At 46.5% G+C, this 27546-nt stretch overlaps 1 pseudogene across 1 annotated transcript in view; it reads right to left on the bottom strand.

Annotated features, from left to right (window-relative positions):
* Positions 1-12856: 12856 nt before the first annotated feature.
* LOC308164154 (condensin-2 complex subunit D3-L-like) overlaps positions 12857-27546 on the bottom strand; it is a 51119-nt pseudogene continuing 36429 nt past the window's right edge. The window contains exons 8-17 of the transcript in view: positions 27204-27311; positions 26398-26512; positions 25933-26052; positions 25296-25534; positions 24657-24736; positions 15569-15706; positions 14593-14726; positions 14101-14291; positions 13656-13766; positions 12857-13081 (exon numbers count right to left, since the gene is read on the bottom strand). The product of the transcript in view is annotated as a condensin-2 complex subunit D3-L-like (transcript). The remainder of the gene's footprint in view (positions 13082-13655; positions 13767-14100; positions 14292-14592; positions 14727-15568; positions 15707-24656; positions 24737-25295; positions 25535-25932; positions 26053-26397; positions 26513-27203; positions 27312-27546) is intronic.

Here is a 27546-nt window from a genome sequence, read left to right as displayed (position 1 = left end):
GGCAGTGCGGGAATACTGGCCCTTCAGAGACGAGCTGAATGTTCAAGACGGAGCATTGTACAGGGGACAGTGCGTCGTCATACCAAAAGCCATGAGATCTGAGCTGCTCAAACGCATACACGCTAGCCACATTGGTGGGGAGGCGTGTTACAGACGGGCCAGGGATACTCTCTTCTGGCCGAACATGAGAGCGGAGATAAAGGACTTTGTGGCGAACTGCTCCGCATGCAATGAGTACGCACGGGTCCAGCAGAAGGAACCGATGATGTCGCATGACATACCGGTGCGCCCGTGGCAGGCAGTGAGTATGGACGTCTACTCATATGCGGGCAAGGACTTTCTCGTCATTGTGGACCAGTATTCGGATTTCTGGGAAATCGACCAGCTGCCAGATCTGTCTGCTGACACGCTCATCACGCGCTGCAAAGCTCAGTTTGCACGTTATGGGCAGTCAGAGAGGGTGGTCTCGGACAACGGCCCACAGTTTGCATGCGAACGGTTCAGGAAGTTTGCAGCGAGCTGGGGGTTTGCCCATGTCACATCCTCACCCCGACATCCTCGATCCAACGGCAAGGCTGAGTCGGCCGTTAAGATTGTCAAGTCACTCTGCAAGCGGGCGAAATTGGATGGCACGGATGCGTGGATGGCCATCCTTCACTGGCGCAACACACCCACAGAGGGGTTGGACAGCAGCCCGGCCCAGCGCCTAATGGCACGCAGGCTCAAAACGTCACTGCCCGTCGCGGACAGCCTGCTTCTACCACGTGTGGTGGACGGAGTGGCAGAGAAGCTGCGGTGGAAACGGCGGGTCGCCAAGTCATTCTATGACACGTCTGCCAGAGACCTTCCAGAGCTGGATGTTGGAGATCACATTAGGATGAGGCCTCTGCCAGGTGATGGGGTGATGGGGGTAGTGGTGGTCTAGTGGATAGTGAGTTGGACTTGGGATCGGAAGGTTGTGAGTTCAAATCCCGCCTGAAGCCACACCACTACTAGTGTGCCCTTAGGTAAGGCACTTAGCCCTCAGTTACTCCAGGGGGACTGTCCCTGTAATTCGTAATTGTAAGTCGCTTTGGATAAAAGAGCTGCTAAATGGCAAAATTATTATAATTATTGATCGCACAGGGCGGTGGCGACGAGGCCAGTGCCTCCAGAGAGTCGCTCCCCGCTCGTTCGTGGTGGATGTGGACGGCACACTGTACAGACGCAACCGAGTGGATCTGCGTGTTGCAGAGCGCTCAGCTCAAGCGCAACAGACAGACATTCTACGGCCTGAGCGGAGCAGTCCTGACCAGACCCAGGTCGCTGGGGAGACTGCCTCAGCCGAGACACGGATTGTCTCAAGTCGGGGGGAGACAGGCGGCGAGGTACATCCTCGTACACCAAGGGCACCGGCGACACCACGGCAGGCCAGGGTGTCTACTCACGGAGTGGTCGCCTGTCACGGCCGCCACAACGACTGGACTTATGACTTTGAGAAAAAAAAAAGGAAAAAAAAGGAAGGGGTGAGTAAAGGGACAGCTCTTCTCGGACTGTTTTGACTTTGCCTCAGACGGCTGTACTGGACTGTTGTTCTTTGTTCAGAAAAAAAAAAAAAAAAAAAAGGGAAATAATGCAATGTTGTAATGCTATTGTTAATGTTTGGGATTGTTATTGTCAATGGAATTGCAGACGGAGATGCAAGCATGTCATTTAATTTGCAAACAGCTAAAGGAAAGGAGATGTTACATATAGGCATATGTGTGGTGGCCTGGGAAAACCCGTCGGATGTCGCTGGCATTCGTTTGTGGCAAAGAGCAAAAATAGATGGAAATGTCCTATTTCGGCGATTTTGATATTATGTGGTATTCTAGTACTTTGAACTCCATACTACATTATGGTGAATAAACATTTTAAGAAAACAAAAGAGAAAGTACTTATTTTTATGTTTTTGTGGTGGGTAGTTTGCTAGCGAAACAACGTCACGTTGAACGTGTCTCATTCTCAGTTAAGCAACGCACGCACACATGAGCGAAAGGAGAGACGATACTTCCACCTGTGTTATTGCCAGTTTACTGATGCTCACAATAAGCATAAAGTAATACAATCTTAACTAGAAGACACACAAATGGATCTGTCCCTCGCATACCGACGAGGCGAGCAGACTAACACCCAGGGGCGGACTGGAATCAAAAAACAGCCCTGGCATTTGCGACACAACAGCCCTATTTCCAAACGCAACACGCAACACGGATTGTTAACATAAAAAGTCAGAGGACAGATGCCAAACTACCAACATGTTTGCTGTAATTATATGTATTATCAGTAGGCAGTCATCAGTCAATATCTCTTTCAATAGCCTTTTCACACTGAATGTACTTTTTTGTGCTATTTTCGGCCCAATACATGCGAATTTCGGTGCATTCCTACTTCCAACTACACTTGCTCCCTGCATCCAGTTGTTGCACATTAACTGCATCGCTCTCGTCAAATTCCCCCATTCTGAAAATGAAAGCAGTGTAACGTTAACTGCTGTTATAAACGGAATGATGACATGAGGTGCGTGTCCACTGGCGATCTAGAGCTGACTACGATAGTTATGGAGATATACTCCAGTTCGATGTCCGCGCCCGCCCTGGGGTGCTATAAAACGGGCGTCCTCCGTTCCCTCATTCTCCCAAACATACAATACAGCCGGGTTTGAACAAGTCGAAGTGGGCCAGCAGCCCTATGGGGCTCCGCTCCACTCATAGAACTGGAGTATATCTCCATAACTATCCTTCTATATCGTGGAGCTCCGCCCCATAGGGGAGCTCTGCTCCTATTGGTTTAGGGCCCTGGGCATACGCGCAGAACTGCGTGGATGGCCCGGCCGATATAAAATGTTTTGGGCCGCGGTATGCTGAAATAAGTTATTTTCAATGAAAATCACCAGAGACAAAATTACAAATATATATATATATATATATTTTTTATATAATACATTCTGAGCGGCCCAGAGTCTCGCGGCCCTCCTGGCATTTGCCAGGCTTGCCCGGTGGCCAGTCCGCCACTGCTAACACCGCATCACAAGCAGACAAACGAGACCAGCCGATCTGCATAGGCTCCTCCCCCGACCCGGAGGAGAAAGGAGTCGGGGGCAGCATGGGGGCAGCATTTCTCACCTTTCACTTTTTTTGACATGATACATTAAAATGCTCATAACTTTTTAAAATAAAGGGCTATCTCAGTCATTCAACCAGTTATGAATAGCTGAGAACTTCTAATTTATGGAAATATTAAAAAATGAAAATGTCAAAATGCCACCATGTGAAGGGTTTTCCCAGGCCACCACACTATGTTAGTAGCCTGTGTTACAGGGACACCTAGGGGTGACCTGATAATGTTGCATGTAAGACCCGGATGTTGTATGTGGGCGTGCACGGGAGGAACCGCAGTTTAATAAAAGTCATACTGAAACAGTTTTGGGTCGCTCCACCGGCAAAAAATCTCACTCCAAACTTTTGGTGAAACTTGGCAGCCTTGCAGATTCACCCAAGATGGCCGCCAGCCTAACAACACAACCAGACTCACATAAGATGGCCGCCAGCCTTACAACACAACCAGACTCACCTAAGATGGCCGCCAGCCTGACGACACAACCGTACTCAACTAAGATGGCCGCCAGCCTGACGACACAACCATACTCAACTAAGATGGCCGCCAGCCGTACAACACAACCAGACTCACCTAAGATGGCCGCCAGCCTTACAACACACCCAGACTCACCTAAGATGGTCGCCAGCCTTACAACACAACCAGACTCACCTAAGATGGCCGCCAGCCTTACAACACAGCCAGACTCACCTAAGATGGCCACCAGCCTAACAACACAACCAGACTCACCTAAGATGGCCGCCAGCCTTACAAACACTCTCCAAGTATATCCAGCTGCGGACATCACGCCTGTCACCCGGAAGCTTGATGGACCATATTTGGTTGGAGTGGTTGGAGCGCGTCATCATACCGCGCCTGTATATTTGCATATTGCGCCTGCATATTTGCATAGACGACGTCATCGCCTTACGACGGTATGTTTTTTTCAAATCATTTATGCAAGAAATGTTTATACTAAGGATAGTTGATTGTTGAAGTGACTGGATGAAAAGGTAATGTTGTGGCTTATATGCCTTGTTGTGATTTTAATAGATAGCTGGAACTCAGCCATATGTTTTACGTACCATTTTCTAGCATTGACTAATTTGAGATGCACTTGAATTCTACAGGGAAAGGAGGTTTTCATTGCTGACCTTCATGTAACCGCAACGTGGGTCCAGCCCCACAACTGTGATCCCATGAGCCATTTCCCAGTAAGTCAAATGAATGAGCCGGTATTTGAATAAGATAAACAGCTATGTAGACTAGGGCTGCACGATTTGGGGGAAAAAATCGAATTGCGATTATTTGGACAGATATTGCGATTGCGATTTAATTTGCGATTATTTTTTTTTAAAGCGACCCAAAGGAAGTTTTTGTAAAGTGTGGCCATATCTCCGGCTAGGAAGGTCGTATCAACGTGCAGTTTGTTTGTACGTCTTCAGGGGACTTAGAGGCTCCCTCCTCTAGCACCCACACAGCCCGAGCTACGTGTGAAAGAACTCAACTTACATTGGGATGCTTTAAAGTTGGGTTGCTTTAAAGTTGGGTTGCTTTAAAATCAAGCTTCAGATTAAAACATGTGATGGAGCATTACTAACCTGACTCAGGTGGTTTGTTTCACACAACCATCTAGGAAAGCTTAATTGGAAGCTGTTTGGAAAAGGGCAGGTACTTTCAGAAAATACTTGGCAGGTGATTGGATGAATCTGTCTATCACCTTCTATCATGGACTAATTTCAGAGAGCATTACCACATGATACCATCAAACTGTTAACTGCTCTTATGCCATCAAACTGTTCTAATGCAAGGATGAGAACTTAAAAGATATGAATTGGAACAACATATTTATGTATGGGTTTTTTAAACAGCTGCCATTTTGTTTCTCTCAAGTGTCAAAATGTTTTGAACAATTCCAATATGAAAATAAAATAGGACCTTTCTACAAACAAGGTTATTTAATTATGGCTCAGGAGCAGCATCTAAATATTGCACATACTGCAATCAAGTTAAATAAAGTCATAATAAAAATGTCCAGTAAAAAAGAATAGGTCCTTTCTGTAAACATTGAAATAGATAAAGCTCTTCAACTCGTCGTAATGTATGTAAGTGCACGGCTCGACCGCAGATCGGTTGTTGTTGCATAGTACTCCACATTTTTCAGCTCCGTACGTGCGGGATGGAATCACATTATCTTTTATCCAGCGTTTGGATTAGTTTTTTAAACTCTTCGTTGCTCACAGTGTTAATAGACACCATGTCTTTAGCGAGGTAATGCGTGATGGAATTGGTTATTTCACGGTGCCTTCGTGAGAACAGCCGCAAACGACTCTAAAACTCTAGTTTGCTTAACGTTAGACCGGGCTAAGGGACTTTCACTTAACTCTCAGTTTCTGACCGTACACTCGTCATAGAGCTGCCCGTGGTACTTTTTCAAGTGCTGATACAGGTTTGTGGTGTTGCCTCTGGATGGAGCGATTGTTCCACGACAGGTCGTGCGCAACACCTGCTTTTGTTGCACATCCTAAACCCGAAATACTTACAACAGAAGTGCTGTTTTTCTTCGGGACTAAATCGTTGCTTCTGGCTCTGCTGAAGCCATTTATCCACCATGAATGTTGCTAGCTACTGAAACGTCTTCACAGATTCACACCTGGGCGTTTCACGTGCAGTGTTGTTGGGTGTGTGCGTTCATTGACGTTGAATCCGACGCGCTGTATAATGTATCCCAAATCGCAGGCTTTGCGATTTGCTAATCGCACCATCTCAAATCGCGATTTCGATTTAAAATCGATTAATCGTGCAGCCCTAATGTAGACAACATTGTATCCAGCATTACAATTGGCATGCCCTTCATGGGACATCAGCACATTAGCTGTGTTGGTCCTAAATACCTTCTTTTTTATTTTACTTGATTTCATCAAGGTAAATTAAATGGTTTCCTAACACTAAGCCAAAAAAAAACACTACATGTATGAGAAAGGACTTCATCAAATGATCATGTAATTCATAATCATGCACACCCCAGTTAATTGTTGGATAAAAATGATAAATGCAGTACATGGTTTTGAACAGGAACATGCTGATCAGAAGGATGCCCTTATCCTTCCACTGTGGGTTCCAGGCCACTTTGTCCTGTGTGTAAGTGTACTATACCCATATATATATATATATACAGAGCATAACTTTATGGTGAATGGTGAATGAATGGTGAATGGTGAATGGTCTTTATTGTCATTGCTATAGTACAGGTACCAAACAACGACATTTGGGAGGGGTGGCTCCCCTGGTGCTAGCAAAGAAAAAAAGAAGAAAAAAAAACTAAAAAGACAAGAAGGGAAAGGAGCTGGTTTACATAAATAAAGGCTATGTACACTATCCACTATACTATACTGTACAGATAAAACACTGTGCTGTACTCTATGCTATGCTATACCTATTCTAACATTTCCTATTTCTCTGCAACCTTATGTACCCTAGGGTTGTCATATTGCACATAGTGTTATTGCACATTCATTTAAAGTGTCGCAGTTTGCAGGCTTGAAATGTACACATTTGTACCTCAGCACTACACCTGATTTTTCAATCCAGCAGCTGCCATCAAGCCGTCCAGACTGTCCAGGGCCCAGAACCTAGGTCTTTGCTGTGTTCAGGGCCTGGATGGCCCTGGGGTAGAAGCTGAGCTTCAGTCTGTTTGTCCTTGCGAACATGGTCCTGTACCGCCTGTTCGAGGGCAGCCGAGCAAAGTGTTCGTACCCAGGGTGGGATGGGTCTCTGGAGATCTTGGAGGCCTTCCTGAGGCAGCGTGTGTTGTACAGCTCTTCCAGAGAGGGGAGGGGGGCGCCGGTGATCTTCTGGGCCGTTCTCACGACTCTCTGTAGCGCATTCCTCTCTGCGGCTGTGCAGCTGGAGAACCAGTTGCAGATGCAGTAGGTGAGGATGCTCTCCACTGCGCAGCGGTAGAAGGCCACCAGTATCTCCTGTCTGGTGTGGTCCTTCCTGAGGACTCTCAGGAAGAAGAGCCGCTGTTGTGCCTTCTTGATGATGGCTGCTGTGTTGTTCTTCCAGGACAGGTCATCCTGTATGTGCACCCCCAGGAATCGGAGGGTTGAGACTCTCTCCACGCTCCCTCCGTCGATGAGCAGGGGCTGGACCTCAGATTTTTTCCTCCTGAAGTCCACGATGATTTCCTGGGTCTTTGACTGGTTCAGCAGCAGGTTGTTAACCTTGCACAGCCTGCTCAGCTGCTCTACCTCATCCCTGTACGCCGCCTCGTCCCCCCCCCGAGATGCAGCCCACCACGGTGGTGTTGTCTGCAAACTTTACGATGGAGTTGCTGGGGTGGACGGGGGTGAAGTCGTAGGTGTAGAGGTTGTAGAGGATGGGGCTTAGCACGCAGCCCTGGGGGGACCCAGTGCTGAGTCTGAGGGCTGTGGAGGTGTGGGAGCCCACCCGCATCCTCTGGGGGCGGTCGGACAGGAAGTCCTTGATCCATGCACATATAGAGTGTGATAGTCCCAGGTCTAGTAGTTTGGTCACTAGCCTGTCTGGAAGGATGGTGTTGAAGGCAGAGCTGAAGTCCACAAAGAGCAGTCTCGCGTAGCTGTTTCCCCTCTCCAGGTGGGATAGAGTGGAGTGGAGAGTCGTCGCGATGGCGTCCTCTGTGGACCTGTGGGCTCTGTAGGCGAACTGGTATGGATCCAGGTTGGGCGGGAGACGTGTGACTATGTGGGCCCGGACTAGTTTCTCGAAGCACTTCATGATGATTGGTGTGAGTGCCACCGGGCGGTAGTCGTTTAGGCAGCTCACCGTGCTTTTCTTCTTATATGCAACATATGACATCCACAGTAGTAGATTATAAAGACATACAATGTAGTTGAGCATTTCTCAGCTTTAACCTTCATATGCCATTTGTTTGTGAGTTTGTGTCTATTGTATTACCCCCAGTGTCCTTTTTGCTTATTGCACTAGGAAAGCCGTGAGGTGTCATAGGGCACCAGTGAGTACAAAAACAAATCTACCTTTGCACTCGATCAAATGTCAGGACCCTCCTTTCATGACTTTTCCTAGATACAGTATGTGCGTTCTACCACCCAGCATCTTTACATTTTCAAAATCTAGTTAGTATGAAGCGTTTTTGCAGTATTTCTGTGTGTGTCTGTGTATTTGCCTTGGAATTCGGCTGCCATCTTTTTCTCCAAGGCTGCAATTCTCTTTTATATCAGCAGAGGTAGCAAGGGGACACACACTGTGCTCAAACTTCAGGCTTCAGTGCTGAATTAGATACAGTGGATAAGACTGATACGTATGTAACATAATGTGTTTATATATAGGCTATATATAGCAATAGGGATACCTAAGATATGTATATGTACAGACAGTTATGAAAATGATAAACTGTACAGTTGTCTCCCAATCCCTTCAGATTTGTTGGAGCTGAGGGTTTTTTTTCACAGCGGGTTTACCCAAGTTCCATGCAATAGTGATAAGATATTATGATATGTGTAGCCTATGTACAGTTATGAATGATACACTGCACAGTATGTCAACCTATCAAGTTGTGTGGTGCATGCATAGCTCCCGCAGCAAAGTAATTGCAGTAGCCTACGTTTGATTATGCATGTACTCCTCAATGAATATTATATAACAAACGGATATTTATAATATTGTATATAATGTATTTTTTGTATATCACTGTAGACCACAGTGCTAGACCACTGGACCACCTCAGGCCACCAGTAATAACCATAATTGTGGATTACTATTTACAATTAGTAGTCTCCTAATCTCGCTACAGTTTGAGCGAGTCTGTAACTACTTTTGCTTCAGCCCATTCTTGCCTATAGACAACAATGTACAATCATTCATATTGAGTTTATTCACCCAATAAAGTAAAGATGAATAATACTGCCCTTCATCTTATTATCAGATGTTCAGTTATGATTAGACCTGTGTCGGCAATGATAATAATACACAACAGGCAAGACGGTTGTACCATAGATATACGCAGATTAATATTTGTAGATTCGTTTTCGAACATTAGATAGGCCTAGTTGATTTTGGCAACATTGTAGTAGCCAATTGCAGAGTGTATTAATTATTTTGTTTGTTTGAATCCTCACTGTGTTCATGTTATAATGTTTAGTGAACGAACAATTGTTGGGTGAATAAACTGTCTCTTGCCACAAATCGGAATTCTCTTGCCGTGAAATGTGTACATCAAATAACATGATGTCGGCGATCTACTAGAACTGGAGCGGGACGACTGCAATGTACCATATATATCTGCCATATCATACCGTTTTATATTGAAAAATATGATGGTAAATAAATACATGTGGGACCGATGTATGATATGGCAGAGGTGTGGTGTGTATCAGTCTGTCTCGTTCCAGCGAGTCAACTCGTGTTGACTCAATAAGACATTATTGCGCTCTGCGCTGCGGGCTACATTTGATTATGTAATCATCAACGAATATTATATAACGAACGGATATTTATAATAGGCCTACAGTATATAATGTATTATTATTTTTATTCTGAGCAGTCCCACTCATAATAAAATACTGATGTTCTCATAATATAATTATAGATATAGCCTAGCTAAATCGTGTAGACTGCTATGGAGGTATATTGAAAAATATGATGATAAATAGGCTACATGTGGGATGGAGGTAAGGTGTGGGATGGCAGATATATGTATGATATATTATGGCAGTTTCTCGCGCCTGTCCCGCTCTGTTGTTCAAAGACTATAATATACAACTTTAACTTTACTCTCATTACTCTCATGTGCCGTGGGCTTTAGGAAAGCTGCGCATTGAATGTATTATGTATGAAAATAATGCAATAGGCTACATAGGAATAAGTGTGTTCATATGCAAACATACTCAAGAGACATGAGTTCAATCAGTAAACTGTTATCATCTCAATAGGACGGCCAATGTAATGCGTTGTTTTTTTGATTTTGCATTCCTTGTTTCGTGGTAAACAAATCTCTTTCTGATCGTCCCGTTCACAAAAACCTACGGTGCATAAGTCACGTAATATGGCGAAATAAATGTTCGTTCAGACAATACAAGATACAGTATATTGAAAAATATGATGATGAATACATGTGGGATGGAGGTACGGGGATGATATGTGGCATGTCCGCTCGCCAACTAAAGCCCATTCTTGCCTATAGACAACTGTACAATCATTCATATTGAGTTTATTCACCCAATACAGTAAAGATGAATAATACTGCCCTTCACCTTATTATCAGATGTTCATAGACCTGTGTCGGCAATGATAATAATACACAACAGGCAAGACGGTTGTACCATAGATATACAGTACGCAGATTAATATTTGTAGATTCGTTTTCGAACATAAGATAGGCCTAGTTGATTTTGGCAACATTGTACATTGTAGTAGCCAATTGTTCGCTCGCCAACTAAACACACCACATATCATACCTCCGCCCTATATGTATTTATCATCATATTTCTCAATATAAAATGGAGGTACGATATATTACCAGATATACAGTATGTATGGTATATTATGGCAGTTTCTGGCGCCTGTCCCGTTCTGTTGTTCAAAGAATATTATATAAAACGCATCACATGTTTCTGTAGCGAAGAACCTTGGTTCAATCTGGAGCTGATCAACTCCGGACGGCAATAGCACGTTGTGGGTGCAATTGTGCAAGAATAACACTATTTACAGCGCTGTCATTTATTGCTATATTTATTACTGTTATATATAAATGTGAACATTACAGATACCTGGTCAACACAGCTTGGGATTCCAAGGAAATTACATGGAACTATGTGTGAAAGGGACAACAGTTATTATATATTACAGTTATTATTTTTTTTCAACTTTCATTCGTTAGTAATGAAAACTCCCGCAGTCTTGATCAATCTCCTAGATCAATCTCCTCTCCACTTACGTTACATCTACAATGGCATGCATACGTTATTATACATATATATATGTTCCTTTTCAGCTGACTCTCTGCTCTGTCCCCACTTCTCTGGAACTTTATGCATTTTTATAGGTCGTGTCTTGTCATTTTCTCTTCTTGTGTGACATCGCCATCCAGCGATTTTTGTGCGTCAGTACACACTCCCCCATTGAGAAGAGTGGTCGTGTGATTCGACACCTCTTTGCGCTAAAAGTAGGTAAAAAAACGTCGCTGTTCTAGTGTTAAGAGGAGGAGAGCCCTGTTCCCCCCCCCCCCTCTCTCGCTCTCTGGGGCATGTTGAAATGTGACAACAGTTTGAACTTGTGTCCTCCAGCAAGCAGGGATCAGAGTTCAGCATTCAGACTCACTCACAGATCTGATCAGTTGTGTACACAATTACTGTATATGTACACCTCGTTCCAAATTATTATGCAAATTATATTTTTCTCAGATTTTCCTAAATAGTCGATGCAAATGACAATCAGTATAATTTTTTTAAAGTCATCAACCGTTAGAGTATAATTCAAATTTTATTGAACAAACCTCCCAATGATAACAGTTTTTTTTTTTAAATAAAAAACTCAAAATGCACTGTTCCAAATTATTATGCACAACAGAGTTTCAAAACATTTTATAGGTTGTAAATAACTAAAAATGGTAATTTGATGAATTTAGGGTTAGTAGGTCATATTAGGAGGTCATATTTACTGAAATCAAAAGCTATTTCAAACAAAAACATCTTAACAGGTCAAGTTACATGTTAACATAGGACCCCTTCTTTGATATCACCTTCACAATTCTTGCATCCATTGAACTTGTGAGTTTTTGGACAGTTTCTGCTTGAATTTCTTTGCAGGATGCCAGAATAGCCTCCCAGAGCTGCTGTTTTGATGTGAACTGCCTCCCACCCTCATATATATTTTGCTTGAGGATGCTCCAAAGGTTCTCAATAGGGTTGAGGTCAGGGGAAGATGGGGGCCACACCATGAGTTTCTCTCCTTTTATGCCTATAGCAGCCAATGACACAGAGGTATTCTTTGCAGCAGACATTGACAAGGCAGCATACATTGACAAAGCAGCTACATTGACAAGGCAGCAGACATTGACATGGCAGCGACATTGACAAGGCAGCTACATTGACAAGGCAGCTACATTGACAAGGCAGCAGACATTGACAAGGCAGCTACATTGACAAGGCAGCAGACATTGACAAGGCAGCTACATTGACAAGGCAGCATACATTGACAAGGCAGCTACATTGACAAGGCAGCATACATTGACAAGGCAGCATACATTGACAAGGCAGCATACATTGACAAGGCAGCTACATTGACAAGGCAGCATACATTGACAAGGCAGCTACATTGACATGGCAGCTACATTGACAAGGCAGCAGACATTGACAAGGCAGCTACATTGACAAGGCAGCATACATTGACAAGGCAGCTACATTGACAAGGCAGCATACATTGACAAGGCAGCTACATTGACATGGCAGCAGACATTGACAAGGCAGCATACATTGACATGGCAGCATACATTGACAAGGCAGCTACATTGACAAGGCAGCAGACATTGACAAGACAGCTACATTGACATGTCTCTGTCTCTCTCAATCTCTGTCTCTGTGTGTCTCTCTATCTCTGTCTCTTTGTGTCTCTCTCTCTGTATCTCTGTCTCTCTCTCTGTGTCTCTCTCTCTCTGTCTTTCTGTGTCTCTCTCTCTCTCTGTCTTTCTGTGTGTGTGTGTCTGTCTCTCTCTCTCTCTGTCTCTCCACCTCATACAGGGTCAGTAGAGGTGGACAGTAGAGACCAGTAGAGGCCAGTAGAGGCCAGTGCTCACCTTAGCCCCAGGTGCAGCCCCCTCCAGGGAGCGGCCCGCCAGCTGTTTCTCCATGTCCAGGACCTCCTGCTCCTTGTCGTACAGCTGCAGGTTGTACTCCAACTCTGATGCAAGCTGCTCGTCTGCCGCGAAGAACTCCTTCACCTCGCTGCGGTAGTCCTGCATGGTCACCTGGGATAGGAGAGAGAGGTCACATGACTAGTCCTGCATGGTTACCTGGGATAGGGTAGAGAGGTCACATGACTAGTCCTGCATGGTCACCTGGGATAGGGTAGAGAGAGGTCACATGACTAGCCCTGCATGGTCACCTGGGATTTAAAAAAATTAATAATGCAGGGGCGCTTAGGTGGCGTAGTGGACTAAGCGTTGACCACGTAACCGCAGGGTTCCCGGTTGGATTCCGGCCACGGACATATCCTGCATGTCATCCCTTCTCTCTCTCTCACCCATCCTTCCTGTCTGATCTCTACTGTCTATCAATAAAAAGAAAACTCTCCCACTCTTAAGATTCATTGAAGAGGGAACACTGCTATATGGAACACGAACGGTGCACCTCATCACATCACATCGTCTTTCCCTACAAAATCTAGTGAGTTTGATTCATTAATGTCTTTTTAATTATTTTAAGGTTCCGTTAGGGTTAGCCCTGGTGAGTGTGTTGTGTTGTGTTACCTGGAGGTATCCCATGAGCCCCTTCAGGACGTGTGTGTGTGTGTGTGTGTGTGTGTGTGTGTGTGTGTGTTACCTGGAGGTATCCCATTAGCCCCTTCAGCACGGGCGAGCGCCTCTGCTCCAGCATGCTCTTCAGGGCGATGAAGATGGGGATGATGTCCTCTATGAACACCTTCTTCTGCATCTGTGGACGGACGGCGTGTTAGACCACAGTTAGACCACAGCGCCCTCTAGTGGTGAGAACCGATATCGACAAGCGAAGATCCATCAGCAAGTTTGGCAGTTAACCACGCCAACACAGACCCAGGCCTAAAACGATGTGTGACACCTTTTAATGCTTTGGTCCGCTCACTCGGAGCAATTTGGGGTTCAGTGTCTTGCCCAAGGACACCTCGACATGTGTCCAGCCGGGGCTCGAACCGCCGATCTGCCGACCTTGCGAACATTAGACGGCGGCTCTACCTCCTGAGCCACAGCCGCCCCCCCAGTTCCCCCCCCCTGTTGGCGGGGCGACTCACCTTCTTCTGGGCGGCCTGCATCACCACCTTGGCCATGGCCACCTGCTGCTCGTCCTCCGGCTCCTCGCCGCCCTCTGCTGGCCCGCTGGCAGACTGCAGCCGGATCTCCTTCAGACTGAGAACCCCCAGGGTCTCCAGTAGGAGGTCCTGCCCCTCGGAGTCCAGGGGGAGCTCCTCGTCCACGAAACAGGCTGGGGGGGGGGGGGGGGAGGGGGAGGGTGGGAGGGAGGGATGGAGGGAGGGAGGGGGAGGGAGGGATGGAGGGAGGGAGGGGGGGGGAGAGGGGGAGAGAGAGAGAGAGAGGAGAGAGACAGAGAGAAAGGGGGAGAGAGAGGCAGAGAGGGAGGGAGAGAGAGACACACAGAGAGAGAGAGTCAGTGTCTTGCCCAAGGTCACCTCGACACGTGGCCTGCCGGGGTTCGAACCGCGGATCTTGCAATCATTAAGACGCCGGCTCTAACACACACACACACACACACACACACGGCTCACCCAGGACGGTCAGGCAGATATTGATGGTGGTGTTGAAGCGTTGGGCGTCAGTGAAGTTCTCCAGTAGGAACCGGTAGATCCGGAACCTCCGGTCCTGGTTCCGGAACCCTCTGAGAGAGAACCTGGCCTTCTCACTGCAACACACACAACAACACATTAGACATGTGTAGAATATCCTGTCATCTCTTCCACCATATGTGACACAGTCTGATCATTTGGTCCGCATGTCGGCAACCAATTAAAACGTTCTGACTTTTCTTTTGAAACACGGACGGAACTACGTTTCACAACACAAACTCGCTAGTCAAGCCAAAATACTGCAACACACCTAGCCAACTAACCTACCTAGTTAACTAGAACACTACTTTACATTGTTAGCAGGCTCACAAAACAAGCTGTGTTAGTTGACTAGCGATGTGTCGTTGATTTTCAACAACGCGGAAATGTATTCACATTTTCCGAAACAAAAGTCTGATCATTACATCAGATCCAGACATGAGGACCAAAGCATTAGAATGTGTCACAAACATTCCTGATCATTTGCCCTGATGGTAGTGTCTTTGTGTGCTTGTATGTCTTCACTTTCAAGTAACATTTTGAATGCAGGATTTTTATAGTGCTTTTACTGTGCGGTATTAATAGTTTTACTATTGATAGGTAATAGTTTTACTTGAGAAAAAGGTATTTTGAGTATTTCCACTACCACTGCCAATACCAACATTCCCAGTTAGAGAAAGGGTGAAAATAAAGAAGAAAAAAGGCACGAAGAAAACCAAAAAACCTTGCGAACGACCCCATATTACCCAGATTCACACAGGATTCAGACTAGACTGGAATCAAGATCACAGACGACCTCCGCAACTATTACATGACCAGAGGTCCCCAGGTAACACTAGTCCTGTGTGAACAGGCCTTTAGAGAACACTGGTTATACAGAGGGGGGGTTTGCGATGGCCCAGATGTGCATACTGCTTACCTGTCTGTCTGTGGGAACTTGTTGTAGGTCTTGTGCTTGTGGTAGGAGTTGAAGTGGAAGATGCACTCGATGAAGTGCTGAGAGAACATGACCGGGTTCTTCTTCAGCAGCAGGTGGACCAGGCAGTACTCACAGTGTCTTAGACAGAGAACAACATTAGAACAGATCACACTGCATTCACTAGACGCCTTGTTTAAAAGTGCTTCGTAATGTTTAATATTGTTGTCTTGATTGTTGCCACTGTGTATGTGTGACGGGGTGTATCTTTTCATGAATCACTCTCAGCTGGATGGCTCACGTTCATTTATTCTGCAGAACAACAGTGCATCAGTTTCTGCTTCATCAACGGAACGTGCAGGGTCATTGGTCTAATTTCGTCTCAGTGGTTAAGAATGCACTCAGACATATAGTAGTCACTCACACTACACAAATTATAACAATAATATAAAACAAAAATACAAAATGTGTAAACTACATACATCTTCACTTGTGTGATCGTATAGTGGTCTCCATTTGACAATAACAACAAGAAATCATGAACATCCAAATGCATGGAAAAACACAGCGCACTTGGGATACGCATGCGCACCACGTGCAAACATGGCCGCCACCTGACTGCTAGGTAAGCCGCGAGCGTGGTGCAAACTAGCGAGGTGGAAAACCCAACCTCATACAATACAGTCTACTAACAGAACAACAGACATATAATAACACAACAATAATAATATTACCTGCAGAACAACAGTGCATCAGTTTCTGCTTCATCAACGGAACGTGCAGGGTCATTGGTCTAATTTCTAAAATGATATTACACACGAACAGTCACATTAGCGTCATCAATGCTAACAACAGAAAACTCATTTTACCAATGCTATGATATGTTCCAAGTAAAATACAATACATGGGGAAACTCAAAACAGCTATCTTAATCATCAAACATTCAAATAAAACATAGGTACATTAATAATCTCTTAAATTATATGCGATCTCAGACCCTGCAGAAAACGTGACCTTACCGTCTCAGTGGTTAAGAATGCACTGAGGGAGATCACGTTACGTCCCGTGCAAATGCACTGTCCAGCTATATTTACACAGCATCCGGGTCACGGACACAGCATCCGGGTCACGGACACACCCCGGATATACCACGTCATTAAACCCTTAGAAGGCGCAGTTTATACCTATTTTAGTTATAATTGAACTTGCCCTTTTCTACTCCGTTACATACACCCCCCTTAAATTATACTAAAATGGGGCAACAGCATGAAAACCGGAGGACAGTAAAAAAAACAGGAGCGAAAAAACAAACAAATGACAAAACAAAAAAACAACGTGGATCTCGAGCACTGATGTACCAAAACTCAACATTATAAATTCTTCCATAAGAAGTGTGTAAGGACAGATTGGTACCAAAACCCGTACTTATCACAGAGGAGAAAGAGATGCCATCTACATCCCACAGTTGTACATAACTTTGCCCTTACAAGAGGATCTCATGACTCTAGGTCACGACTCAGACCGGAAGCAAAATAAATAAAGAAAAAAAACTGGATGCACTACGCCCCTACATAGACGCCGCAATGAAACTAAATGCAGAACTTATGAAAGGCTCAGTACTCCCTTTAAGCATCTGCCCTGACATCTCACAAATAAGCCTATTTGGGTTCCTAACACTCCTCCCACATCTCGTGACAACTGATGGAACTTGAGCACTCTGTGAACGTGTGCAAACTACCTGCTCCGGCTCAACCTCAACTAGAATTGGAAGGTCACCATGGGCATCACATCTAGCTTCAGGTGAGTGTACTGTGTCACATACTGTGTCAGGGGGATAATCAGTGTGGCAGTCAGGTACAGAGTCATCAGGAACACTATCCAGCAACTCATCTGGTCGGTCTTCCTTCGAGGCACTCGGCACGGGCATAGTCCCTCCGTTGACTTCTTCCTCATGGATGCTCTCTGCCCCCGCGTGCTCAGGCGACTCCAAGACCCAGTCCCTGGTGCGCAACCGAGAGGCCTCTTCAACATCAGAGGTGACAGAGCCCTGAACACTGGCACAGGAAGCTATAGACTGCGACTCCTCTAGGGATGCCGGGTTCCCATCTTGTTCCGGAACTGTCAAGAAGTCAACCGGAAGCAGCATGTTCCTGTGTACAACCTTCTCTCTATTCGTGACAACATCTCTGATCCTGTACACGTTGATGTCCGATCTCACAGACACCACATCGAAAGGAGTTGATTCCCACCGGTCTGCGATCTTCCTCTTCCCTCTCTCACCTCGATTGGCAAGTAGCACTTTGTCACCAACACCCAACGGCAGTCCTCTGACCTTCCGGTTGTACAGTTTGGCGTGACGATCTTGTTCCCTGATGGCATTCCTTTGAGCGATCTGTGCTGCTTCAGAAAGATCTCTCCTCAGATGTTGCACAAACTCATGACGACTGACAACGGCATCATCCTCCAGCACATGATGAAACATGACATCCACGGGCAGCCGTGGGACCCGTCCGAACATCAGGTAGAATGGCGCGAAGCCCGTGGTCTCATGCACAGTGGAGTTGTAGCAGAAGGTCAGTGTCTGGAGCATCTGTGGCCACCTGGACTTGCTCAGTGGAGGGAGGGCCCTTATCATGCCCCCGAGGGTCCTGTTGAACCTCTCTGTGACGCCGTTGCCCATGGGGTGGTATGGAGTCGTATGGGACTTATGCACACCTGCCATCTCTAGTAGATCTTTTAGAAGCCGACTCTCAAAGTTAGCTCCCTGATCCGAATGGATTCTTTTGGGGAACCCATATATGCAAAAAAACTTGTCCCATAGACAGCGGGCAACTTGTTTCGCAGTCTGGTTCCGACAGGGGAAGGCAAGAGCTACTTTAGAAAAATGGTCCGTAACAACAAGAACATCAATGGTCTTCTTGTCGCTCTGCTCTGCGGTCCAAAAATCGATGCACACTAAGTCCATAGGAGCTGAAGTGCGGATGCTCTCAAGAGGTGCTCGGGCGTGTGGTTCAGGAGTCTTCCCCAAAATACATCTCTGACAGTGCTTCACGTGATTCTCAACATCCCTCTGCATGCCTGTCCAGAAGAATCGTTCACTGGCCAGAGAGGATGATCTTGAGCGACCCTGGTGGCCAGCAGCATCGTGGACTCCATGCAAGACTTGTCGCTTCAGAGCTTCTGGAGTGACGAACTGAAAGATCCTCTTGTCCCTGATGCGGTCTCTCTTCACACGGTAGAGGAGTCCACTACGCACTCTCAACTTCTTCCAGTGTTTCAACAGCCTGAGCACACAGCTAGACTCAGCTGTTCTCTCGTGTGCATTTGGTTTCCTATGTCGCTGCATATAAAAGAGAACCCTGCTCACTACAGCATCTTGTTGCTGGAGATTGTGTAATTGACTCTGTGGGATGGCGATGGAAGGGTCTTCCTCGGGCAATTGCAAATACTCCGGATTAATGTAGGGCAGCTGAGAAACACCCCCAGTACGATGGACGTCCATGACAGCAGACACCTCCTCAGCACTAATGGCACCTCCAGAAGACTCAGGACTCAGGACCTCATCTGTGTCGACATCAGTGTGCTGAACACCTTGACAGTTGGTAGTCAGCCGGAAAGCGTCCTGCACCGTACCAGCCACTACTCCATTCACCTGATCCTGCAAGGACAGGTAAGGCTCCCTCACCAGGCGATGGCTCACACAGGACTTAACAAATGGCTCACGGCTCAGCGCATCAGCGACTATGTTCCTAGGCCCTGGGATATAATTCAGATCGAAATCATATGCAGCAAGTTTGGCCACCCACCTCTGTTCGCATGCATCTAACTTGGGCTTCGTTAGGATGTAGGTCAAGGGGTTGTTATCCGACCACGCTGTGAAATGCACTCCCTTCAGCCAGTGGGAAAACTTCTCGCATACAGCCCACTTCAATGCCAGGAACTCAAGTCGGTGAGCTGGATAGTTCAACTGAGCATGTGACAGCGTCCTACTAGCGAAGGCAACTGGCCTTGCAACTTTATCACCAGGCTGGAGCTGAGAGATGACGGCGCCAATCCCATCGAATGAGGCATCCACTGCTAGGATAAATGGCTTTGCGAAATCAGGATGGGCCAGGGTTACAGAATGCAGGAGATCGCGCTTCAATGTCTCGAAAGCATCCCTACACTCGGGCGTCCAGTCAGCTGGTTTGAGCTTTACAAGATTGTGACATTTCTTCACTGGTTTTCTCCCTCTGCGTGCCTTTTCTCCAGCGTTCTGTCCAGAGAGAAGCTTGAATAGGGGTCTGGCCTTAGAGAAACAATCTTCAATGAAGTGCTGATAGTAAAGCATCATGCCCAAGAAGGACCTAATCTTCTTCTGTGAAGGAGACACCCCATCACTGTCCATCAGATCGGATACCTGTACTTGGCTAATGGCTTCAACCTTTCCAGGGTCCGTCTGCACTCCTGACTCATTGATGATATGGCCGAGAAACCGTACTGATTTCCGCAGAAGATAGCACTTCTTTGGAGCCAATTTGAGATTGTTGTACTTCAAACGAGAGAAAACCATCTCTAGACGCTCGAGTGCCAGCTGTTCTGTAGGAGCGAAGACCATAACATCGTCTAGGTAGCACAATAGACTGGTGAAATTCTGATCCCCAAAGATCGAGAGCATCATCCGCATGAACGTAGCCGGGCTGTTGGACAACCCTTGAGGCATCCGGTTATATTCATGCAGGCCAAAGGGAGAGGAGAACGCAGTGTATTTCTTGTGGTCCTCATGTAAAGGCACGTTGTAGAAACCAGAGGTAAGGTCCATTGTGGAGAAGTAGGCATTACCACCTAGTGCAGCCAGCGCGTCAGCCTGATGAGGCAGCGGATGTGCGTCTTTCGTTGTCCTCGCATTAAGCCATCTGAAGTCCGTACAGATGCGCAATCCTCCATCCTTCTTCCACACAAGAACCAAGGGCGAGGCATATTCGCTGTTGGATTTACGAATTATGCCCTTCTCCTCCATGTCGTTGATGGCAGACCTCAGCTTCTCGTAGTGGTTCGGTGGCACTCTGCGGTAGGGCAGGCGAAATGGCCTCTCGTCCACCAGATGTATCTTGTGCACGAAGTCAGACGCCTCACCACAGTCCAACTTGTGGCGTGAAAAGATTGACTCGTATTTCACAACAAGCTGACAAAGCTTCTCTCTCCACAGGTCAGAGACTTCACACGCGTCCAAGTCTAGGTCGCGTAGACCAAGTTCCTCCAGTGCCTTTCTGATGTCTTCTTTGGGCCTTGCTACAGACTCACCAGTCACGGATTGTGGGGAAGACTGAATGTGGTCGGGCGGGGACAGATCTTCAGCGGCAATGCAGGGGAACACGTCCGCCAATTTGGTGTTTCGCTTCAGCACTACCGGCTCACCGGTGGGATTCACAACCTTCATAGGCAGCCATCGGTCGCCCCACATCGGCGTAACAACTCTGCCAACCAGAACTTTATTCGGTCTGCATCTGGACTGAGTTGGTTCCACAACCACCGTACTGCCCTCTGATATAGGTGCCGACACAGGGAGTCTGCCCCATACAAGATGCTCACTATTTGGCTGTAGCACCACACACTGTTGTAGCTTCAGTGTGCCAACCTTCTCAGGCACTGTCTCACCCCTCCATCTCTCTGTATTGGAAAGGAGAGAGAAGAAGTGATGACAGTCCCCATCACTGCCACCACCATGTTCAGATATCAGCCGCCAATAGCTGTCAGTCTTCCTCATCAACTCTAGGATTTTCTTGATGGCATTACTGCCTAGTATCATGTCATCGGTCTGTCCAGGCACCACAAGCATTGGGATGACCATCTTGCAGTCATACACCACCACATCGACATTGTATATTGCCTTAGGTACAACTCGGTGACCACCACATCCTATGATAATGACATCATCAGCGGGGCATCCTCTCAGATCAGGGTTACGCTGCAAGAGACGCGCCTCCGCAGCCTCGCTAAGCGTGCATGCCATAGAACCACTGTCTATCATCGCTCTAAGAGAGACATCTGCAGCGGAGACAGTGGTGTAGAATAAACTATCAGACCTTTGGACTCGGTGTAGACCTTGAAATACTACTGTTTTGTTCGAAGGCGCTCTGGAGATGAATGACTTGTATGTTGACTCACAATCAGCCATTTCATCATTGGGAGAGATATCAACAGGATCTGCACAGTCCTCCCTTGAATGCAGATCTATAAGTTTCCCTGCTGCGCCGACTGGGCACGCCCCTGCATCGGACACTTGGATCTGGGGTGTCCAGGCGAATGGCACTGGAAGCAGAGCCTCTGGTCACGGCAGTGAGTCCAAGCAGAGTGTCTAGCGTCGCCACACACAGCACACGGCAGGTTATTCAGACCCTCAATCCTGGGGGGGCTGGGTCTATACTGCTTGTTTGACATGTCCTTAGCAGGAGCAGACTTCTCCACTAGGACTTTCTCTAGCATTGAGATGATACGTTCAAAGGCCTCTGCCCCCTTGTCTGGGCGAGTATCCTGCTTTTCAGGTGAACACATATCAGTGCCTGACATCTCAACTCTGTTCACTAGCACACCCTCACTGGGCCTTTTACTCACGGCTGCGGCAACACCGTTCGAGCACACCTGAGTGTGGAACTCGTCAAGTACATCTTGGACCTCTACAGCAGTCCACTTAACGATCGTCTTTGATCTGAAAGTCATGGCAAGCTCTTTGGATGGACAGTTCCTGATGAACATACGTGTCACCTCCAGGAGAGGGCACTCAAGTGTTTTACCTTGTTCTTTGAGGCGATCAGTAGCAACATCTGCAGCTTGATTGAGGCGTAGCCAGTAGTCATACGCATCCTCACCACTCTTCGGCAGCGTGGTGTAGAAGTCGGCTAGGGGGATAGGTGAACAGGGAACAGCAGCAAAATGCTTACGTAGAAGACCATAGATGGCCTCTGGGTTTTCAGCGACATTAATGCCACTGCTCCTCGTCCCATACTTCACTACATCCTTAGCCCTGCCCCTGAGATGGGTGAATATTTCTTCCGCCTGCTGATCTGCTCTGATGTTCGCCTTTTTCACATAACTCCTCATTATGTCTTCCCACTCACGCACATTCACTGCGTCCTTATCATCCCCTCTGAACGTTGGAGGCTCCTTCACCCTCCTGTGAGGTACCAACTGGACTTGGGACAGGTCTAGACTCTGGGTGGATGTATCAGTGGGCGTGGTCTGTGCATGCGCAGTGCTAAGAGGAGGTAGCGTTGAGTCAAGGCGTGCAAGTATGCTATCTGCCAGCTGTAGACCAACATCTCTAATTATGTCACTCATCTGGCTCACTACATTAGGTAACTGGAAAGCAGAGATTGGGGATGGGGCATCACTGACCCGTGTGCTCGGTGCATGATCAATGTCGTGGCTCTGAGAAGGAACTGTGTCCCCACTAACTGAAAGGGCCCCAGCAGCATCCTGACTACCCACAACATGAACATCACCCCCCTGAACAGGACTATCATAACTCAACACTGGAATCCCCCTACCTCCACTGAGGAGGATCGCTCTACCCCTCCCAATGCTACTGCTTAGTGGCGTACTGAAACATCCTGGTCTGTGGCTCATGTTGAATTACAATTCAAGAAAACAGTACTATACAGACTAATCAGATAAAAGACCAGTAAAGAAAAATGTCACCAAAACAGCAATAAAACTAAAATAAATCACAGATCACATTCATTAATTCAACAATCCATTTGTGCATAACATCACCGAATGAACTGAGTGAAACCATACGCCGCCCACCAGACAGCACGCAGGAGCGGTCCAGCAGAGTGATCCAGCAGTGGTGGTCCCGGTCAAGGTGAAGAGTTGACTTCAGGTCCACAGGTCACGGCACCAATGTGACGGGGTGTATCTTTTCATGAATCACTCTCAGCTGGATGGCTCACGTTCATTTATTCTGCAGAACAACAGTGCATCAGTTTCTGCTTCATCAACGGAACGTGCAGGGTCATTGGTCTAATTTCGTCTCAGTGGTTAAGAATGCACTCAGACATATAGTAGTCACTCACACTACACAAATTATAACAATAATATAAAACAAAAATACAAAATGTGTAAACTACATACATCTTCACTTGTGTGATCGTATAGTGGTCTCCATTTGACAATAACAACAAGAAATCATGAACATCCAAATGCATGGAAAAACACAGCGCACTTGGGATACGCATGCGCACCACGTGCAAACATGGCCGCCACCTGACTGCTAGGTAAGCCGCGAGCGTGGTGCAAACTAGCGAGGTGGAAAACCCAACCTCATACAATACAGTCTACTAACAGAACAACAGACATATAATAACACAACAATAATAATATTACCTGCAGAACAACAGTGCATCAGTTTCTGCTTCATCAACGGAACGTGCAGGGTCATTGGTCTAATTTCTAAAATGATATTACACACGAACAGTCACATTAGCGTCATCAATGCTAACAACAGAAAACTCATTTTACCAATGCTATGATATGTTCCAAGTAAAATACAATACATGGGGAAACTCAAAACAGCTATCTTAATCATCAAACATTCAAATAAAACATAGGTACATTAATAATCTCTTAAATTATATGCGATCTCAGACCCTGCAGAAAACGTGACCTTACCGTCTCAGTGGTTAAGAATGCACTGAGGGAGATCACGTTACGTCCCGTGCAAATGCACTGTCCAGCTATATTTACACAGCATCCGGGTCACGGACACAGCATCCGGGTCACGGACACACCCCGGATATACCACGTCATTAAACCCTTAGAAGGCGCAGTTTATACCTATTTTAGTTATAATTGAACTTGCCCTTTTCTACTCCGTTACATATGTGTTGATGTCTTATCTGTCATGTGGAAGAGGACCACAGTGGAAATAAGCCTCTGACTTTTCTGTGTTTTATCCTCGTTAGTTATTGAGTGTCACGTTATTTAACGTTCAAACTTTGGATGTTGCTTGTACGAAATGAAAGTCTATAGGCAGGGTGGTGGTGATAGTTACTGAACTGAAAGTCTATAGGCAGTAGGGTATAGTATAGTGCAGTAGGGTGAGGGTAGTTACTTGGCGATGGCAGGGTCTTCATCCACCAACACGGCAACGAAACGGAAGAACAAGGACCCCTTCCATTTGACATACTCCTCCTTCAGACAAGGACATAGAAAATACAACGTTAATATCACACTGGAGGAACACAAAAAGTGAATAAAAACATGCTAGGTGTATGACCTGAAAAGACATATCCATATGTACAGGAATATTTAGCACAAAGATACCACTGTACATGATTTTTTCAATAACACTCAATATTGTTTGACACTAGAAGAGCCATGGGTGTTAACCATGTGAGTAAAAAAAAAAAAAATTGTGAGTAAAACATTTCAGGACCCTCCTTTCATGACCTTTCCTAGATATGTGCGTTCTACCACCCAGTATCCTTACATTTTCAAAATCACATCAGGATAAGCTAGTATGAAGCTATTTTGCTAGTTTTTCTGTGTAGGAGGCAGGCTAATTTACAAGACGCGCCAACTAGTGGTCGTTGTGTGTCAGTAGCAGCTTTCCATTGTAAAGACTATGGTCATTAGGTAAAAAACAAGTACGGCTGTTCTAGTGTTAACCAATCAAATCACAGCAGTCTGGCTTTTATTTAAATTTTCCCCCGCATTTCCACCACCAGTCCAGTAGATGGCGGTGTCCTACCTGCAGCAGGTTGGTGAGCATGGTGAGGGTCTGCTCCCGTATGAGCGGCTCTCTGTCCTGCAGGCAGGCGGAGATGTTGGGGACGTAGCGGTCCACCATGTTGGTGTAGCGGACGCAGAGGTCACACATCACCACCACCACGTTGCTGCGGACCGCCACCTCGCTGCACAGCTCCAGCTCGTGGGCGAACGCCGGCAGGTACTTCTGGGTCAGCTCCTCGTGCTGGAGACACAGCTTACCTGGAGGAGGACAGGAGGACAGGTAAGACACAGACACACGCTGAAATCTTAAACTAGCTCCTTACCTGGAGGACAAGTAAACACACCGTGAAGTCTAAACTAGCTCCTTACATTCTGAGATTGAACCATCGCCTTGCAACTAAAACCGATCCAATCCCTTAAGACCCACAGACCCACATTAACAGATATAAGGGATTGGATCGGTTTTACTTGCAATAAGGCAATGGTTCAATCTCACCCTCCTATGAGCTAGGAGGAAATGGTGCTATATTGCTTCCGATTAACCAGTCCTTTCAGATCTAGGAAGTAGGGCCACGAATTGATTTGGAATTCAGCAATTTGGTGCTGGTTATTTGTTGAGGTATGGTGTTCCTGAGGTGAGAGGTGAGAGGTCGTACCCAGGGTGAGGACGGCGTGGGCTCGGACACTGCTGGGCATGGAGTTGGGCCTGAACTGAAACAGAGGCTGGGACAGGGGCTGGGACAGGGGCTGGGAGGCAGGCAGCTCCCCCGGGCCTGCTGGAGGAACACACACACACACACACACACACACACACACACACACACACAGGTCAAGACCTACACGCTGAAGACAGATGTTGTGGTGTAGCCTAACATCTGGCAAATGGGCATTTAGATTCTCTAGATACAGGGTGGTACATATTTGGTACTACCTGTCTGTTGTTCTACGGGACAGACAGATGGACAAGGTACCTGTCTGTCTGTTGTTCTACGGGACAGACAGATGGACAGGGTACCTACCTACCTGTTGTTCTACAGGACAGACAGACAGACAGGGTACCTACCTGTCTGCTGGTCGGCGGTGCAGGTGAGGACAGACAGACAGACAGACAGGGTAACTACCTGTCTGTTGGTCGGCGGTGCAGGTGAGGACAGACTGGACCAGGAGGACGAGGCGGTGGCCCACCTTGGCAGGGCAGTGCAGCGACGCCACGCCCAGGGTGAACAGGTGCTTCACCTGACAGGGTCAAAGTTGAGAGTCGTTAGCGAAAAATAAACTAATAGAAACTGTCATTTATATGTTAGTGTGACAGGGCAGCAAGTGTAGAAAAACTGGCACACTACATGAACTTTAAGTATAGAATAGTATAGAGACTAGAAGAATATATTTTTATTTATTTCATCATGCTCTTAAAAAGTGCAAAGCGCTCTGGTGCTAAAAGTGCAAGGTGTTGGACAAACGTTTCGGTCATACGACCATCATCAGTGGACACTCATTCGTATGACCGAAACGTTTGTCCAACACCTTGCACCTGCAAACTACCGCACCTGCAACCAACTACGGGAAGCGAGGAAGGACAAAGTAAGGCGCAACAGTTTTCCCAGGACTCTCCGTTAGTGTGATATAAATGTTACCCAGAATTCACAGCCAGAAACAAACATGCAACCATTCCTCTCACCACCAGGTCTTCATTCAATAGATGTGGTCGGACTGATTTCTTTGCAGGATCACATTTTTATGACCTGGCACCTCAATTTTAGACCGAATCGGTGAAATGTAGGGGCTTTTTAGGCCTCAATCGGATTGCTGGATTTTAGACTTTAAGACTTTTTAAGACCAACGCGGGAACCCTGTACCCAGAATTCACAGCCAGAAACATGCACTTCTTGCTTGGCCAATAGGAGTGTGAGTGAGTGCTTCCTCTCACCACCAGGTCTTCATTCAGGTTCTGAGCTCCGTTCTCGTTCAGGAGGACGTCAGACAGGTAGGCCTCGCACACCGACACCAGCTCCCCACAGTACTGGTTCAGGAACTTCTACAGAGGAGGAGTAGAAACTCTGTTTGAAAAGCTGATTTACCATTGATTTTACTCCATTTTTTACATTTACATGTTTGGCATTTAGCAGACGCCTTATTCCAAAGCGACTTACAATCGATACATTTGACTAAGCAAGTGAATCATCAATCAAACCAGTCGTAGCAGGAAGAGTAATCAAGCTCAGGCCATTGGCAGTCGTCATGATAGAAGACTGATTATTATTATTTTTTTT

This window comes from Nansenia antarctica, assembly GCF_963989245.1.
Source record: "Nansenia antarctica genome assembly, chromosome: 8".
In the NCBI taxonomy this organism is placed as follows: Eukaryota; Metazoa; Chordata; class Actinopteri; order Argentiniformes; family Microstomatidae; genus Nansenia; species Nansenia antarctica.
Note: the sequence above shows the minus strand (reverse complement) of the source record. Positions and strands in the feature narration are given on the sequence as shown.